Consider the following 18,453-nt stretch of genomic DNA (forward strand, 5'->3'; position numbering starts at 1 on the left):
CTGGTGCACTGCATTTTATTTTCTGTTCAGCACTCCTTGTGGAAAACAAAAAGGAGAAAGACAGAGAGCCAGAAAAAGTCAGCAAGAAGGAAAACAAAAGATGGCAGGGAAAAAGAGAAAGAAACAAAAAGTAGGAAGACAATCTGGACCAAAACACATTCCTCCTCCAAACTTTTCTATTGCACATTATTTTGGCACTCTACGCTACTGAAGTTGGATCACTGATGGTCTGTGAAAAAGTAGCCTACTGGTAGTGCACTAGGCCACCATACTTTAGATCAATTGCATTTGACAACCAATCCAGATAATGACCACCCATAATCCAACCTTCCATTCTGAACTAGATCAGAGAGAAGCTAGCAAAATTCCATCTCCAACACCACCTGACAATATCCTACACTCCTCTCACTGGGCCTTCACACCAGGATATGGCATAAAGACAGTCTTTGCATTGGAGAATAGTCCTCTCTTGGTTGTGGACAATGGGCAAATCTCCCAACTCATATTGTTCAACTTCTCAGAAGCATTTGACACTGTTGATAAAGATACTTTAGAGACCTAGTAAGGGAGAGCAAAAGCACCCCAAGATGGCTTCATTGTAAGGAGAGTGATCACTTTAGATAAGCTATTACCAGCAGGAGAGTGGGGTGGGGGGAGAGAAAACCTTTTGTAGTGGTAAACACCCATTTTTTCATGCTTTGTGTGTGTATAAAAAGATCTTCTATACTTTCCACAGTATGCATCCGATGAAGTGAGCTACAGCTCACGAAAGCTTATGCTCATATAAATTGGTTAGTCTCTAAGGTGCCACAAGTACTCCTTTTCTTTTTAAGATGGCTTCAGTCTTTCCTATTAGCCTGAAAACTTGATTGAGAATATTAGCTCACGAGCCAAGCATTGGTTTTGCCTTCTACATTTCAGAAAAACCCATTAACTACCCAATAGCACTTCCCTATTTCATAATGGAACTCTGCTGAACTCTGTGTGGGGAGTGAAAATCATTCCAGTGCATTTTACTGGACTTTCAATCTGCAAATAGTGAAGTTTCTTTCCAGTATAAAGCAATACCACTTTTTAAAATCCCTTCAGATTGCAGCTATTATCACATATCAGTTAACACTGCCTCCTTTGCCAAGGCAGAGGAGGAGAAGAAAAGTTGCCACTATTCCACCTGGGGGAAGACAAGGGGAAAAAAGGAATTCAGGACTTTCATTTTTCTGCAGCTACTTCCTATCCACAGTGGAGAGAAGTTAGTCTCCCTGCAGCTTCTCCGTATTGGAAGTGAACATATGTCTACCTCTTTTCCCCCACCTTCATCTCCTCCACAGCTTCAAGTTCCCTGTGCAACTATGTCCCTGCCCCCACTTTATTCTTCAGTGAAGTAAGCAATGTAGATCAGATAGACTCCAGTCTTTCATGTCCATTTGTCTCCCATGTATACAAAGCAGGTCTAAATTATAAAGTCCTTATGAAATGCTTGTTGGAATAACATTGTACCGTGCACATGTTCTAATTCATTTTTAATCCTCAGCATGCCAGCTGTTTTGACTTTTTTATTCTAATGCAAGAGGTTTCTTTTGAAGGGGGGTTATGGTCCTCGTTCCAGTCCTGAGGATATCCCATTTTTTACTGCTTTGGTGTCACCCATCTTGAAGGTCCTTTGTACGGTGGCCAATAGAATCCTGGCAGAAACTCACTGCAGAGATGATCACTGTGGCTATTTAATCAGCCAAAGGGACCATAGTGTTTTGTGATAGAAAGCAGTCTCGGCGGTTAGGACAAGATGTGCTCTCTCTGTAATAGTCCCAATACCTGGCTTTGAGTAACTAAGTGCATTTTAGTGAAAACATGGAATAATTACTTCAACTGAGTTATAGTGAAAAACTCAGACCTGGCTAAGCAAGGTGCATCTCCCGTGACATCAGCTGAGTTGTACCTGCTTAATTAGGTTTGAATTTGTCTCAATGCTTTTTGAATTATGGGAGGATAAATCGAATACTACGGTAGGATTTTCAAAAGCTCTCCTTGCTTGTTTAACTCTACTCCCACTGGAGTGGGGAGAAGAGGAAGGATAATCCAGCAATTAGGACACTAGTTTGAGACTTGGGAGACTGGAGTTCAATTCCCTGTCCCACCGCGGACCCCCTGTTTGACCCTGGACAAGTCACTTAACCTCTCTGTGCCCAAGTTCCCATCTGCAAAATGGGGATAACAGCACTTCCTTACCCCATGGTGGTGTGAGAATAACTACATTAACGGCCTTGAGGCACTCTGACACGACAGTAATAGAGGCCACACAAATTCCTAAAGCAAACAGTTTAAAGCTGATAGTAAGACTCCAGTTGTCCAAGACTTTAAGAAGGTTAAAATCACTAAATGGCTATTGCATGGTAACATTAAATCACCACCAGCCTGGACTGAGTTCGTTAGCAAAGAGGGGAAAAGCCTTGTATCCCATTACTAAACTGATGAACTATCAAGTATTCCAAAGCAGTCATTAAAAAGTCTTCCGGGGAAAGGATTTGGTTTGCTAAGCTTTGAGTCACTAGCAGATTTTATGACAGAGTTGTAACCCTCATGCCCTCTCCAAAACACCTGCACCCTTGGTTTCACGATGGACAGAAAGCAGATCTTACTATAGCAGATATATCCTGCTGCCTGAAACCTGGATACCCAATTCCCACAAGTAAATTTTTTTTTAACCAAAAATGCTCACCTAAAACATGGGAAGTAAAGCTAATTTAAACAGAAAAATATTAGTTTCTACCGGCATGATGTTTACTGAAAAACAAACCTGTTCACTGCTAAGCACACAGTCTGCATCAAACACCTAAAAGAACATGAAGTAACTCCTCAGTAATAAGGTCTCAGGTTACTTTAGCATTTAGTAGGTGGAATTTCCTTTCCCTCACTTTTTAATTCCAAGTATAATTAACAAATAGGGGGAACAGTGTTAGATGTCATATTTCAGATTTCTACCTGTAATTTTCTACATATATATTATGTAGAATGAGCTATATAAATGAATGTTAAAGAAAAGAATTGTTGATAATCCTATTATTCCACACATAGCATTTGCAAATTTGCTGCTATAATTTCTGATTAAAGCATTCTGAATACTTTTAAACCTTAAATTTCTACAAACAGGAAAAAAAAAACCAAGTTGAAAGCCAAGGACAGCATTTGGATTGGAGAATGCAGACATGCTGTCAGAGCTGATAAAATATTGCACTTTTGTTGCTTTGCATCACTAGTATCAAGCTAAGGCACCTCTGCATCTAGATGTGGCGTCAGGAAAGATATAAACGAGGTTATAAAAACATTTCATAGTTAAAGAAAAAAGTTTTTATCACCCTGTGTAATAACTTACAGACCAGTTTCAACACAAGGGAAACACAGAATGTGTGTGTCTGAGATGATGGCTAGAAACAGCAAAATTTTAGGAGCTCTTTTCTTGAGTAGATTAGATGTTATCCATAAGAAAAAGAAAACAATTATGCTGATATTTTTGTGCCCACCAGTCTAGCTGTTATGTGGCAATGGTGAATCCAAACAAGACACTAGTTTGAACTAGTGAAGTTTCTACAGTGCCTAAAGGGCTGAGTGCAAATTCTGCATGTTCTTCGTAATTCAGTTTACCACCACATTTGCTGACTGTTAATTACTCATTAAGATACCAGTATCAAAAACATCTCAGATGCATAGGGCTCAACTAGATCAGGACCCTTATTTGTGCTGTCAAATGTGCTTGGTGATATCTTGGATTTATGTAAGGCTTTTCACACAAAAAGATCAGAAAAGAAATTTGACTATTTTTAAATCTATGCAAATAGAAATCACTCAATCTACCAGTAAAATTGGATTTGAAACTCTAAGAGCATCACTTTGCAACTGCTTGTGACAGGAAATTGGGCACTGAAAGCAGGGCAAAGTTGGAACAACAGTTGCCATTAGCATTTGGCAACAGAGCGGTAACCTTACGTACCACAGGTTTTCCCTTCTACTCAGAATAGGAAATAACTTTGGTAACTTTGTTGGCAAATATTTACTTTTTAAATAGACCCCTGGCCTGGGGCACAATTCAGCTGGTGCTGTGCAAAGGTGGCCAAAAGATTAACTTTGGAGTCCCTTGATCCTGGTGCTGCTCTGTGCAGCCTGTTCCTTTTGTGTGTAGAGAGAGAAAGGAACAGGCAAACGAGATTCAGAAAGAGAAGAGAATGAAAACAGAGACAACTGACAGACACAGAAATGGGCGGATAACAAAATATATGAGCAAGCTAGATAATCACTGAGGAAAAAGATACAAATGAGAGTGCAAAGACTAAAAAACTGGTGGACAAACCTAGATGGTCTAGTCTCCATCCATTCTAAATCACTGATTTCCTTATTTCTTAATATAATCCATTTCATGAATAGCAGGACAACACTCCAGGCACTGCGTTTCAGATGATTCAGTGCAATCCTTGAGTGTTTAAAGCCATTTGGCCCATAAGTCTTGTTCCTTAAAACACCAGCTGCAGTATAATTGTTCAAAAGTGTACTGCTTAAAACGACATTAATACCTGCCTAAACATTCAAAACTGCGTATCCAAAGCTAGGCTCCTTAAAACCACATTTAGACATCTAAACAAAAGTAGACTGCTTTTCAGTAAGTGGAAGATACAGATGCTCAATGCATTTGGAAATCTGCTCACGTTTAGTTAAGTGCCTAACTTTTGGCTTCTAAATTTTAATATTCTGGCCATAATATTTATTGATTGATCTTCTTTTTAATTTTATGTTAAACGCTTAAAAAAAAATACCTTAACAAGTTCTATGGTGAGTGAGAGTGAACTCCCAACCTCTAAAGTTTTTGATTCCAAAGTCAATTTCCGAGGAAAAAGATGTCTCCCTTGCCAATCTAGACCTACCTTGTAGGTTTTTTATTCTTGCTTTTTCCCCACTTCAAACTACTATTAAAAATCTATCCAACAGGAACTGAGATAAACTACCGGTACTTTGTTTCTTGGTTCCTTTCCTATGATGCTAATTTAACTTTAGATGGAAAATTTTAGCCACATAAGATCAGAATTTTGGTCATTTATGAGAGTTCATTCCCTTATCCAAAGAGACACTAATTGATTAATCCGTCTCACAGGCTGAAATAAAGCTTGTGCTAAGCTCCAGAATGTGTGAGAGGGGTGTTCTTTTAAAGAATACTAGATTTCTAGACAAAACCATTCTCAGTTCATTTTCAGCCTATACCAATTTGCCAACTACATTTTTACTTCAGTTAGTCTTCAGCAGCCACTCAGGGCTTGTCTTCAGTGCTGAGCTAACTTGGGCTCTTACTCAGGTGTTGCCCTTAACCCAGTTCCCATCCACACAAAAAACCCTCTTGCTCAAATGTGGTGGTGCTTCCAGCCCAGAGTAGCTAGCTCGTCCTGAGGTACAGGCTAAAGAGAAGGTTACTCATCCTGTGTAGTAACTGAGGTTCCTCAAGATGCGTGTCCCTATGGTTGATCCACACTTTAGAGGTATCTGTGACCCTGAGCCTAGGATCAGAGATTTTTAGTAGCAGTGCCTGTTTGAGCCGCACATGTGCTTTCCCCATCTCACACCATATTTCGGCGGCTATATAGAGCTGTGTGGCCAAACCGCCTTCAGTTTCTTCTCTACCGCAGAGCTTGTGTCTAGAAACTCCAAAGTAGATGGGAGGAAGGTAGGTCGTGGAGCACCCATGGGGACACACTTCTCACAGAACCTCAGTTACTGCACAGGGTGAGTAATGAATAATAAATAATAATACTACTTCTTCTAGTAGCATCCCGATGGGTGTTGCACTTTAGGTGTCATAGCTCTACAAATGTCTGTGATCGGTATATTGTTCAAGAAAGCTATAGACATGGAAAGGGATTGTGTGGAGTGTGTTCAAGTTCTTGGTGGGGGTTGCAAGTCATGTTGATGATAACAAAGGCTAATGTATTCGGAAATTGATTTAGAAAGTCTTTATTTAGATATGGCTGATCCCTTAGATTGCTACGCAATTGAAAGGAATAACCTTGGTAATTTCCTGAAGGGTTTGGTCCTTTCAAGATAGATGGCTCATACTTTTCTAACATCTAGTGTGTGGAACTTTGCTTCCCTTTTATTCGCATGCGGTTTGGCGAAGAACAATGGAAGATGGATCGGCTGATTCAGGTGAAAGGATGAAGGTATTTTACGTAGGAACTTTGAATGTAGTCTGAAAGTGACTATCACTGAAAAAAACTGTAAAGGGGGTTATGCCATGAGAGCCCCTATTTCCCTCACTCTTCAAGGGGATATGATGCCCACAAGAAAGGCAGTCTTCATAGAAAGATGTATGAAAGAGCAGGTCACCATGGTTCAAAAGGGGTCCAGAGAGGCATCTTAGAACTAGGTTAAGGTCCAAAGGTGGAGTAGGATCTCAAACTTCAGGGTAGAAGTTTTGAATGTCTCTGAGAAACCTTTTTGTTATAGGATGGGTGAATACTGAATGTCTGTTGATCTTGTGGTGGAAGGCCATAATGGCTGCAAGATGTACTCTCAGTGAACTTGAGGATAATCCTGATTTTTAAAATTCTAGTATATAGTCCAGCACCAGTGACAAAAGAGAGGATATAGCCATAATGTGTTTACTGTCACACCAAATCTGGAATCTCTGCCATTTGTTTTTCTGCTATTTAATAGTATCTCTTTTAAGTCTTCTGAACAGGTCATGTAAACATTTTGAAACCATCAAGGAACCATGCTTTCAGGTGGAGAACTTCTAGATTAAAGTAGTGAATATGGATACAAAACTTGTATCCGTATCCAATACGCGATCCAATATAAAGTGGATATCCACAGATTTTCAGGGCTCTAGTCATATACCCTAGTAGTTGTAAGCAGGTTCTGGCTGATATCTGCAGGCTGGTGTGAACTGTCGAGATCAAACTGACTGGTTGTTGTAGCACATAGGTCTGGGGAAGGCACCGTGGAGCCCCCACCAAATTCTCAAAATTGATGTTTTGAAGTGGATAGTTGAGATTTCGATGCTTCTTATTTACAATGTCACCTGAAAGTGAGAATAGGCGCTTGCATGACACTGCTGTAGCCAGCGTTGCAAGGTATTTACGGGCCAGATGTGCTAAACATTCCTATGCCCCTGCATGCTTCGACTCGGAGGCTCTTAAGTTTTACATTGTTTTGATTTTGAGTGCAGTGATGTATTGCACTTTCACAATAACGAGATTGCACTACAGTACATGTCTGAGGTGAATTGAAAACTACTATTTCTTTTATCTTTTTTACAGTGCAAATATTTGTAAAAAAAATATACAGTGAGCACTGTGCACTCTGTATTCTGTGTTGTAATTGAAATCAATATATTTGAAAATGTAGAAAAATATCCACAAATATTTATAATAAATTTAAATTGGTATTCTATTCTTGTTAAACAGTGTGATTAAAACTCAGATTAATTGCAACTATTTTTTAAATCTACTTAATTTTTTTTGCATTAATCGCATGCATTAACTGCGATTAATGGACAGCCCTAAAACAGAGAGAACAAAATCAAAAAGGATACATTATAGGAGGTGCAGTTAGCAACTTCTATACTTAAGGTCGTCTGAAGCTTTCTATTATAAGACCCAGTTTTCAGTTGCTTATAACTTTGCCAAATATACCTGTTCAGGCTGAAATTTTCCATCTGCACTGAGCATGCTCCATCCCTTCCCAGCTCCGATGTGCCAACCAGACTGTACATGTGCCATCCCAACAGAGTGAATAAATATGCTCCATAAATATGCTCCATCTTGAGGTCTGAAGATGACTTCCCCTGCAATTGCAGCTCTAGGGTGCAGTGGGTCACTGTGGTGCGAGGCACCAGAACCAAGACCAGGGACACACGTTCTTCTGTGCTTTAAATTCTCCCCCCAGTCAATACCTAGCAGGTTTCCTCCATCATGATGCCCAACTTGAATGCAGAAGGAACAAGAGATTGGGAGGGAGGTAGACTGACATAGAGCCTCAGGGAGAGACTGGGAATAGCTGGGCCAGGAGACTGGGACCCAGTAGGTGAAGGGAGGGAAGGGAAGCGAAGCCTGAGCTACAAGTGAAATAAATAGGAGCAGTATTTTGAATGTATAAAGTCCTATATAATGCTAAGTACTCTGAAAAATCAGGCCCAGATCAAATTGGGCATCCCAAATCAGTGGACACTTTTGACCTTCTTCTCTCTATACTGGAGGTTCTCAAACCCTCCTCACCTCCCCCGCTTTTTTTTTTTGCTGAGGCCCACTTCAACATGCTATAAAAAAGCCAAGGCCTGGCCGGGGCAGGGGGAGATGATGAAGGGAGCGCGGGCTCCAGGCTGTGGGGTGGACTATTGGGCATAGGCATAGTTTTACTTCGGGGTGGGGGAAGAAGGGCTGGCAGAGCTCAAGCCAACTCCACACAGCAGGGTCCAGGGAAGAAACGCCACCTCCACCCCCGGACTCACTCAGGAGGCCACCCAGCCTGTCTGGGCTGTGGGGGGGACGCAACCAAAAATATAACTCAAAGGGGGGACTAAGTTCAAAAAGTTTGAAAACTACTCAGGGTTCAGGGAGGAGGCAGCTAGGGGCTGTGTGAAGTGAGGGGAGTAGCTCAGGGTGCACGGAAGTGGTAGCTAGGAGCTGTGCGGGCAGGGGGAAGCTCAGGGTGCAGGTAGTGGGGTAGCTAGGGGCTGTGTGTAGGCAGGGGGGTAGCTCAGGGTGAAGGGAGGGGGTAGCTAGGGCTGTGTGCAGGCAGGGCGGTAGCTCAGGGGGTAGCTAGGGGCTGTGTATAGGCGGTGGGGCGGGTCCCAGTGTGGCTCCCCAATTCAACTGGGGGAGGCGCTGGTGCTCCTGGCTTCAGCCATCCGCTGCTCCTGGCTTGGGGGGGAGAGCTGCCGGCTTCAGCCCCACACCACTCGCACCAGCTTCAGCCCCGCGCCACTCCCAGCTTCAGCGCAGGGGTTCGGGGGCTGCGGACCCCCAGTTGAGAACCACTGCATACCACAGTCCCCCATCAGTAAAACTGGAATAATAATACCCCCTCATATTATCAGGGGTGTTTTAAGCTTAGCATTTCTCTCAAGATTTAGGAAGGCCTGACTCATCCCTGTACTCCAACATCTGGGAGAGGAGGATCAGTGTCTTCTCAGCAATCACTGCCTCCTTCCGTCTCTCTCTGAGGTTCAGGACTGAGGCTTTAATCCATCCTAAATCCTTTGCCTCATTTTCCCCCACCCTCTTGGGGTTGCTAAGCCAGCCTCCTGATCAGAGCATGATGGGGATAAATCTTCAAAGGTATTGACACCTATATCGTTTAAATACCGGTGATTAGCTACTTACAACCACTGATTTTGGGTTCCTCATGATGTGCAAAAAAATCACTCAGGACTGATTGCATGATAGTAATCAAATAGAATGAGGACTGTATAATATTCATAAAAATAATACAGCTATCTCCCATCTTTATCACATTGTCCATTAACGTTGCTGGGCTTTGAACGAGATTTTTAGTGCTCAATTTTGCAACCTTAATGTTCCTTTAACATAGCTGTCTGTGTGCAATATTGTATACAACAGGAGAGTTTTACAAAATAAAAATTTACAACTCCTATTAAACTTAAATCTGCAACCTGAACCATAATACCATGACCAGTTCCATTAATATATAGATACAGTTTTAAGTGGGTACTGCTAACAATGGAAAATACAAGGAAATGTCCATTACATATACCAAAAGGCATATGAGTATGTTGTATTAACCAGTGATGAGCTGCCAAAATCTTAACAACCGGTTCCCTATAAAAAGTTCTGATTTAAGGGATGTGCCCCAGTATGTATTTTTTGTACCAGCAGGGTTACCATATGTCTGTATTTTCCCGGGAGGAATTTTTAAAATTTAAAAATTCCTCCCGGACGCTGATTTAAGAACCAAAAAGCCTGACCTGTCCGGGACAATACGGGTGTGTGTTAACCCTGCCTAAAGTTCTTTTTTAAAAAGATGGGCCTGAACTAGAAATGAGTTCCGTTTCACATGCGTGGGTCCCCGCCACTCCCTGGGGGTGTGCTAGGGAGACCAGATGTCCTGATTTTATAGGGACAGTCCCGATTTTTGGGTCTTTTTCTTATATAGGCTCCTATTACCCCCCACCCCCTGTCCTGATTTTTCACACTTGCTGTCTGGTCACCCTAGGGTATGCACATGTGTGGGTCCCAGCTGCTCCCTGCCCCCCTCATTGAAGCAGGTGTGCAGGGTTACTGCCATGGGAACTGCAGGGCACCAGTGGACGTGGGGCCAGCTGCAGACAGGGGCGTGGGGCAGGGCTAGCTGGGGGCAGGGGGTGCAGGGCTGGCTGGAGACAGGAGGGTGCGGGATTGGCTGGAGGCAAGGGGGTGTGGGGCTGGCTGGAGACAGGGTAGGGGCTGGCTGCAGGCAGGGGGTGCGGCAGGGGCTGGTGTGGGCAGGGCAGGGGGTAGCTGGAGACGGGCTGGTGTGGGCAGGGCAGGGGGTGGCTGGAGACAGGGACTGGTGTGGGCAGGGCAGGGGGTGGCTGGAGACAGGGGCTGGTGTGGGCAGGGCAGGGGGTGGCTGGAGACGGGGGGGCTGCGGGCAGGGCAGGGGGTGCGTGTGGCAGGGGCTGGCTGCGGGCAGGGTGTGCGGGGGTGGCTGGAGACAGGGACTGGCTGCAAGCAGGGCAGGGGGTGCGTGCAGCAGGGGTTGGTTGCGGGCAGGGGGTGCAGGGGTGGCTGGAGACAGGGGCTGACTGCGCGCAGGGCAGAGGGTGCGGCAGGGGCTGGTTGCAGGCAGAGGGTGCGGGGGTGGCTGGAGGCAGGGCGAGGAGTGCGGCACGGGTGGCTGCAGGCAGGGGCTGGCTGCGGGCAGGGTGGTGGGTACTCATGGGGAGAGCAGCAGGACGCAGCCCAGGCCCAGCAGAGCAGCCGGGGACCAACCTGGCATCATCGGGAGCCCCAGGGCCAGGGGAGCAGCAGCAGCAACAGGGCTCGTGCCCAGGGCCAGGCGGCAGCCCACATGGCTCCCGCAGAGCAGCGCCCCCGGCGGCCAGAGGAGGAATTACATCACTTCCCGGCCGGAGCCCGTCAAAGCCTCAGCACGCCCTGCAGGGAAGCGGGTTAACAACCGGTTCTAAAACTGCTTCAAAATTTAACAACCGGTTTGCGCGAACCGGTGCAAACCGGCTCCAGCTCACCACTGGTATTAATCCCAAGGTGGCAGCTGTTTCTTGAAAATAAATACAGAATTATAAGGAGCTCTGGAGCTTTTCTATTAACTATCTTCTCCTGAACCAAACTCTGCTCTCACCAGAGATGCTCAAACAGATGAAATTTGGTAATTGATAGCTAGGATCCACCTTTATCCATAGAAAACCCAGATTGATATTAGATGGATGTTCTTGGCTAATTCACCACTATGTTTTAATGCCGCTAGCTTCATAAATGCAAATGATTAGGTTTTTGGATGTTTAGCAGTTGGTTCTTCCTTGCCTACTTCTAATTTAATTACCAGAAAGTCTGGTATCAAGGCACTATTTTACATCCAATAGACAAGTTGGCACTTGGGGGAATTTTACTTTGATAACATCATTTAACAGCATCCACAATCACAGTGCTCATTATGTAAACTTCCTTTTCCTCTTTGGAGGGGAATTTATAAAGTTAACTGGTTTCAAATCATTTACTTTATTTTTAGTTACTTTAAGAGAAGCATATGTATCTTGTTTGTATTAGCTTTGGGGAGCTTCCAAGAGGGTTGTCTGAATTTCCTGCATTTTCAGCAGAAAATAAAACCTTTAACAAAATGATGTGGCTTTGCCAAAGGGGTGGGGTGTTGGGGGAAAGAAGGAAGTGCGCAAGAAAGTCGCTTTTAAAGTTAATGCACAAATGGTCTTTAAAGCCAATCATTTAGTGATTCAGCTCTGTTATCTCTGTATAGCTAATTTACTGGCACATATAATACTTTGTGGCTCTCATACCTCAAAACCTGACTAGCTTTCAGCCACAATGCTGAGTTGTTGTGGGGAGAAAGAAGGGGACTCCACTGTTAAGAGAAGAATTACATGGCTCATAAATGAATATACCATCAAAAAAGACTAAATCAGAGTGCTATGCGCATTACTCAGAATTGAAAATGGGGTTGTCACTTTGGGAGCAAAATTTATAATAATAAATAATAAATTTAATATCCTCGGGACTAGGGCTCTTTCACTATCATTCGCTTTTTGTCATTCTATTATTAAAAATGAGGTTTTTAAGAAGTGATGTCCATCTGCCTTCTCCATAGTGTATGCCTGCCTATATCCTACCATGCTAAATTAGATTCTTCAACAAGCAATGTGTACTGTCACTCTCCATCATATGGAAGAACTCTTTCAGAGATGGGAGGCAGAAGCTTTTTAAAACTACAGCTGTCACTCAGAACAGCAAGGGAGAAACTGGGGGAAGAGAAGACAAGCTGTGTTCCATACCAGAGCAAACAGCCAGCAACCAGCCTGACCCAAAGTAAAATATGTGCCAAATGAAAACTGGCAAGGTGATGACCCCAACAACTATGTTAGCTTTGCTAACCCTTTTAGATGGTTTAACAGCAACAGATGCTGACAAGAGCGCTCAATCAAAAATTGTCTGTGAGGATTTATAGACACCCAAGTTGAACTTCCGCTCAAGTCAAGTGGGTAGTCTGCAATTAAAATGCATGTTGGAAGTCCATGCCAAAAGGCATACTCTTCCTCCAATGCATCATAACAAATCTAAATTAGAACTGGAGTCTCCTGCAGATGACCTTTAGTGATGACAGATTATCTTAATCGATGCAGGCAGCCTTTATCGTCTCACAAAATGTATGAGTGTTTGATCTCATCATTCCTTACACGAGTAACTTTATTTCTCTATACGATAAATAGTCAAATCCCTTCTCGTAGCTGTCCATACTGCGCAAACACTGTGCATACCTCCTGTCTTCAGGACAGCACACCGCTGCAAGTCAGATGAATTGACCTGTACTTTTTATACAATTTACTATATTTTATCATCAACTGCTATGTGTCCCTTCAATTTCCAGTTAATCCATAACTTGATGCCTGGACACATCTCTGCCTTCTCCTCTTCAACCCACGCACTTTAAAACTAGTCCCAGTCCTAAACAGTTGCTTTCTTTATTCAGGATAAAATAGCCTCTCAAGTAATCAGAACTTTTTTGACATCCTCCTCTAAAAAGCTTCTTACAATCCACCAATTCTGTGACATATCTCACTGCTGAAATCCAGCTACTAGTCCATCTTTGTTCTGAACATACTCTATCCTTATTGACTCAGGCTTTTGCAAGAGGAAAACTGTTATATGTTTGATCCCATTTTCCTATTATACATCAACATATAAAGTTTCTGGTGGTATATAAATAATTGACAGATTGTTTTAATGGATTAGTAAACTACATCATGGAAAGAACTAACTGCCTAGCCACTGTTGAGCCCAATAACTTAAATGACGCTACACAATGTAATGGTTTCAGATTCAAGTTGACATACATAGCTTAGCAACTGTAAAATGTCTACTGTAAAACGTTTAAGAAGTGAAATGTAACAGTTAGAGACCTGATGGACTACTGTTTAAACACGCTTCCTTGAGAAGCTAGCAAAAACACAATCACCTATCAATTTCCAGTATCTTGGACTCCTTTGAGTTCAGACTCTCTGGACTAGTTCCTCATTGACTGCAGAGTATAATTTTAAGATCTCTGTCCTGCAATTTGAAGTCCTTCATTGAGTTGGCCTAGGTAGCAGATACTGTCTGACCTTCCATGACAGATACATTCCATTACACAACTGAACTGTCAGCCCATTTTGAATTTTTTGGGAAAATTTATGAGTGTGGAAGACGGAAGTTTCACAGAAGCTGGACAGAGACTATGGAATGTACTCCACACAAGAGGTAAGAACAACTATGAACCTCAACACTTGCAGGACTAATCTAAATAAAATTCATTTTTTTTATTTAGCTTTTCTCTCAGTAAGTCACACATACATAATACTATACAGTGACTAATTAAAGTTATTTGTCATACAAAGTGAGAAAGAAGAAAGATAGTTATTATTGCTAAATGGACTAAAATACTAAGTTATTAGGATAATGGGGTCCATATAAGTAGATAAGTTAGACAGGAACATGTGCTTTTGTGATGCAGCATCTGTGTGTTTCTATAATGTGAAGTAACAACAGAAATAGCAAACAGAATATCTTATGTGAAGTACTAGTAGCTTGATAGCTACTGTCCCTTGTAATGCATGCCATCTCAGTAGCCTCCGAGACATTTGTTCACAGACTTCACATAGCAGCTAAAAAGCCTTTAAGTGCTTTTATCTTTAGGGTGAAAATTACTTTTGAAGTGATTGCATGTGGCACAAAGAAGTTAGCCTGAGTTCACAAAACAGAAGTTTCAAACCTTTATGACATTTTTTTGATGCCAGAAAAACAAACAAAAATGTTGTCGCTTCTAAGACTGTCTAGAACCGGGGTTCTCAGGACAAATTTTTTGGTGGCCTCAGAATGCGGCCACCAACTCTTGCTGGTGGCCGCTCACACACTTTCTCCTAAAATACTTAATTAGCTTTAGGAAAACCAAATAAATATGCACATATACACATCCAACTAATTGTAACTTATTTATAGCTAGTGTGACAAAGTTCCTCCTCTGCCTTGGTGGGTCCTGCGCTTATTGGCGGATTTGATCACCTCAGAGATTCACGGCAGCCCTCAGTTTGGCCACTTTTGCTAGTGGCTCAAACCTGCCGTCCATTCAGCTAACCTCATCACTGGCCAACATGGGAAAAAGGAAGGAGAACAATTCCAGCAGTCTCTGCTGCCCCACCTAGTGGGTTGGGGGACAGGCCAGGGACCTTCCCCTCTGGTGGGACCCCACAGTCCCGGTCAACTCCTCCTGTATTCAATAGGGAGTTTGGGAGAATGGGGGGAACCCGGGCCTTCCCTCTACTTCGCGTTCCAGCCCAGGGCCTTGTGGATCACAGCTTTCTACAGTGTTTCTTGTAAGAGCTGTGTGACAGCTACAACTCCCTGGGCAACTCTACTTCACCATGGCCTCCTCCCAACTTCTTCTTTATCCTCACCACAGGACCTTCCTCCTGATGTCTGATAATGCTTGTACTCAGTCCTCCAGCAGTACACCTTCTCACTCTCAGCTCCTTGCACCCTCTTGCTCCCAGCTCCTCGCACGGGCCTCACTAACTGAAGTGAGGTCCTTTTTAAACCATTAGCCTGCCTTTCCTAATTGATTCTAGTTGCTTCTTAATTGGTTCCTGGTGTCCTCATTAGCCTGCCTGCCATAATTGGTTCCAGCGACTTCCTGATTGTTCTGGATCAGCCCATTACCGTACTCAGGGAAAAGGGACCTGCTTAATCTAGGGCTAACATATCTACCTTCTATCGCTCTCCTGTAGACATCTAGCCTGACCCTGTCACACTAGCTAGTAAGTCTATTGTGAAAAGTGATATTAAACATACAAGTATCACTTTTCACTGCAGACTTACTCACCCCTGGCAAGCCTGGAGACAAATTAAAGCCTGGATCGAGGGTTGGGGGAAGCAGCAGGGGGCTAGAGACTGAAGCCCTGCTGCCATAGTCCAAAGTCTCGCGGCCAGAGCCCAAAGCTGTGTGGGCCAAGCCTGGGGCCTGCTGTCATACAGCCAGAGCCCAAGGCTGGAGTCCGAAGGCCAGAGCCCAGGGCCAGAGCCTGTCATCCCGCCACCCCAGGGCTGAAGCCTGAAGTCTGAGCCCTATCGCCCCAGGGAAAGTGGGGAACTCACTGGCTGCCTATACCTACAGTATTGTGCCCCAGGTGTCTCCAGAGGGGAGCAGGGCCCTACCAAGGTAGTGCATGCAGGTGCTATGGAGGGGAAAGGAGTGCTACTTTGCCCTCCCCCCATCCCAATCACAGCCCAGAAGACTGTGGTTGCAGGAAAAACCCCTGGTGGCTGCATTTGAGAAAGGCTGGTCTAGAATGTCCATATGGCAACTCCTTGCTTTAAGAACAATAGTTTGCTCAATGAGAAAGGTTTCAAAGCTGATCCATTCAAAATCAATCTATGCTGAAGAAGAGACTAGTAGAACATCACCACAAAATCCAAGGAAGAAAAAAATAAATAGGCCTGCTTTCTATTTCCATTTTGTGCAGAGTTTTTATTACTTGTGTCCTGGTGGCACCTAGAGACCCTAGTCAAGATCAAGGCCCTATTGTGCTAACCACTGAACACATAGTAAATGACAGTCCCTGTCCCAAAGAGTTTACAATCTAAATAGACAAGACAGACAAACATGGGAGGGGAAACAGACACAGAGGGCTGAAGTGACTTGGCCAAGATCACAAAGCAGTTCACATGTAAGAGCTGAGACTAGAACCCAGGTTTGCGGAATCCCTGTCCAGAGCTCTGACCACTGGACTTCACTACCTCTTTGTTGTAGTTCAAATGACTGAGTACAGTTTACAATTGCTTGTGATCCTGATTCCCTAAAAAGAATTTCACAAATTAAAAGTTAATGACAAGACAAACTACCCTAAGGACTTCTTTTTCAATAGCCTCTTTTCTACCACTTTAACCTATATATCAATGTTGTAGTAGGTACATGAATGAAGCAACATTACTGTCACGTTGTATTCCATATGTTTTATGAAAATATGGAATATGTGAATATGATGTAACTGGAATATACTTTATGCAAAAGGTCTCTTGTAAGGTGTCATAATAAAGGTTATAACCTACTGAATATATTCCTCCTATTTGTATGCATGTATTATTCTTGTATCTGAATCTAGAAATATGAAGTATAACTCTGAGGTCCCATTGTAATTATGCAAAGTGTGGGCCATTAATGGTGGTTTAGAATCTTAATGGTTCCCATTGACTAGAACAATTGGTTGTAAATGGTTTATTTACCTGCAAACCTTCCTGTGTACATGTGGGCCAGCCCATAGGGAATGGAGACTGGGGTCTTACAGTGACATGTAACCATGTCACCTGATAATGAAATCCATCTTAAATCTGGTACTTTTTCATTTAGAAGGAGGGGTGGGGACCCAGAGAGACAAAAGATTCCCGCCTTGTGCCAAAGCTATAAAAGGGGGTGGAGAAGGACAAAGGGAGTGGCCAGTCACGAGAAAACCCCTGCTTACTACCTGAGATGTCTGCTGGATCTAACAAAGACTGTACCAGGGGAAAGGATTGGGCCCAGACTAGGAAGGAGTCTAGTCTGTAAAAGAAGCTTATTGGAACATCTTTGAGGGTGTAAACAGTTTCTTAATGTATTAGGCTTAGACTTGCATATTTTGTCTTATTTTCCTTTGTGACTTTCTTTGTTTTCTCTGTTAATAATTGAAACCACTTAAATTCTACTTTTTATACTTAATAAAATCACTTCTGTTTATTAATAAACCCAGAGTAAGTGATTAATACCTGGTGGAGCAACAGCTTTGCATATCTCTCTATCAGTGTTATAGAGAGAGGACAATTTATGAATTTACCCTGTATAAGCTTTATATAGAGTAAAAGGGATTTATTTAGGGTCTGGATCCCATTGGGAGCTGGGTGTCTGGGTGTTGGAGACAAGTAACCTGCTGAGCTGTTTTCAGTTAAATCTGCAGCTTTGGGGTCATGGACCACACCTTAGGTCTGTGTTGTGGCAGGCTAGCCTGTCTGGCTCAACAAGACAGTGTTCTGGAAGTCCCAAGCTGGCAGGGAAAATGGGCTCAGAGGTAATTTCAGCACATCAGTTGACAGTCCCAAGGGGATCTCTGTGACCCAACCCGTCACAATTACCTTCTGATAAAAGGCCTCCTGAAAATATTAAAGAAGACTGAAAACAGAACTATAATTTAGCCAGTTGCATTTCACATGGGAGGTGCAGTGGATACACAAGAAAGCTTTTGAATGAAGGTGCTGCACATATTAACAATGCACTACAAAGAGTTCAGGTCCAGATAATAAGCACTTGATAGGAATTATGGTACAAGACTCCCAGACTGTAAGAGCAAGAATATGTTACTTTACAGCCATCATTTTACCCTGCAACTGAAGCTAAATCATGAGACCCAGAGGAACGACAACATGGTCAGAAAATTAATTCAGAAGTGCAACACTTTATGAGAGCTATTGACATACACACTGTACCTATCTTAATGAGTTAAGTGTTATTAAATATTTAGAAAATACAGTTGGACAGACACAGATGTTAGAAACATACTGTATTGTGAAGCAAAACTGCAATATTGGCCTTTGAAGTGGTTTGCAGCCTAAAGTGCATATAGATAAAGCCTTTTAGAAGAATTGCCAAAGTGGTTTTATTTCTATAGCTTACTTCCTCTTTAAAACGGGCCTATTGTTAATTACAGTTTTCATCATCATCCACTAATCT

General features: G+C 43.0%; 1 protein-coding gene across 5 annotated transcripts in view; it reads right to left on the reverse strand.

Moving 5' to 3' along the window:
• The window catches only part of DYM (dymeclin), a 385,584-nt gene that overhangs the window by 56,362 nt on the left and 310,769 nt on the right, over positions 1–18,453 (reverse strand). The window lies entirely within an intron of this gene.

This window comes from Caretta caretta, chromosome 5 (genome assembly GCF_965140235.1).
Source record: "Caretta caretta isolate rCarCar2 chromosome 5, rCarCar1.hap1, whole genome shotgun sequence".
Lineage (NCBI taxonomy): Eukaryota > Metazoa > Chordata > Testudines > Cheloniidae > Caretta > Caretta caretta.